The sequence below is a fragment of the Cucurbita maxima genome, unplaced genomic scaffold (assembly GCF_002738345.1).
Source record: "Cucurbita maxima cultivar Rimu unplaced genomic scaffold, Cmax_1.0 Cma_Scf00383, whole genome shotgun sequence".
NCBI lineage: Eukaryota > Viridiplantae > Streptophyta > Magnoliopsida > Cucurbitales > Cucurbitaceae > Cucurbita > Cucurbita maxima.
Genome location: NW_019272399.1, coordinates 35,669 through 36,549, shown reverse-complemented (window position 1 = coordinate 36,549; position 881 = coordinate 35,669). Strand labels below are relative to the sequence as shown.

Below are 881 nucleotides of genomic sequence, written 5' to 3'. Positions count from 1 at the left end.
GAGTATTCCTGCGAGTTTGATCCGCCGCAGCAGACTGTTTTTAATTTTCTTTTGAATTTGAAATTCGGGATTGGATTCCTTTTTCTCCCGTGTGTTTACAAATAATATATTTTTCAGAGGTCGATGTAATACAGTAGTGAGTATTCCCGCTTGTCACTCGATAGACATGAGTTTGAACCCCGACAATAATAAGTTTAATTTTCTTTTGACAATTTTCACCGGATTTGAATTTGGATTACTTGTTCCGAATCTTCGATTGATAAAATCTAGAGCGTTGACAATGGGTCGCTTTTTCTAAAGACGATTGGTAAAATTTGGAGCGTTAAGACATAATTTATTTTTTATGAGTCGTTGTAGTATAGTGGTGAGTATTCCTGCCTGTCACGCAGGTGACCCGGGTTCGATCCCCGGCAACGGCGATTTTAGTTGTTTTCTTTCCGTAATTTTAACGGAACTCGAAATTGGACAGCGGTGAACCTGTCATGCCGGTAGTTTGGGATCGAACCCCAACAACGGTAGTTTGAAAAGAAAGTCGGCTAAACAATTGTTTATGAAATCTTGTGTGTTAACATATAATATGTTTTCAGAGGTCGTTGTAGTGGTACAGTGGTGAGTATTTCGGCTTGTCACTCGAGTTATTATGTTCCAAAGGTCGTTGTAATTCAAGGGCGAGCATTCCTGCTTGCACTCGAGTGACATGAGTTTGATTCCGAACAACAAGTTTAATCTTGTTTTGATCCGCCGCAGCAGACTGTTTTTAGTTTTCTTTCGAATTTGAAATTCGGGATTGGATTCCTTTTTCTCCCGTGTGTTTACAAATAATATATTTTTCAGAGGTCGATGTAATACAGTAGTGAGTATTCCCGCTTGTCACTCGATAG

General features: G+C 39.3%; 1 non-coding gene across 1 annotated transcript; it reads left to right on the top strand.

The window, feature by feature from the left end:
• Positions 1 to 347: 347 nt before the first annotated feature.
• TRNAD-GUC lies at positions 348 to 419 on the top strand. The gene has a single exon. It is a non-coding gene; the product is annotated as a tRNA-Asp (tRNA).
• The last annotated feature ends 462 nt before the right edge of the window (positions 420 to 881 follow it).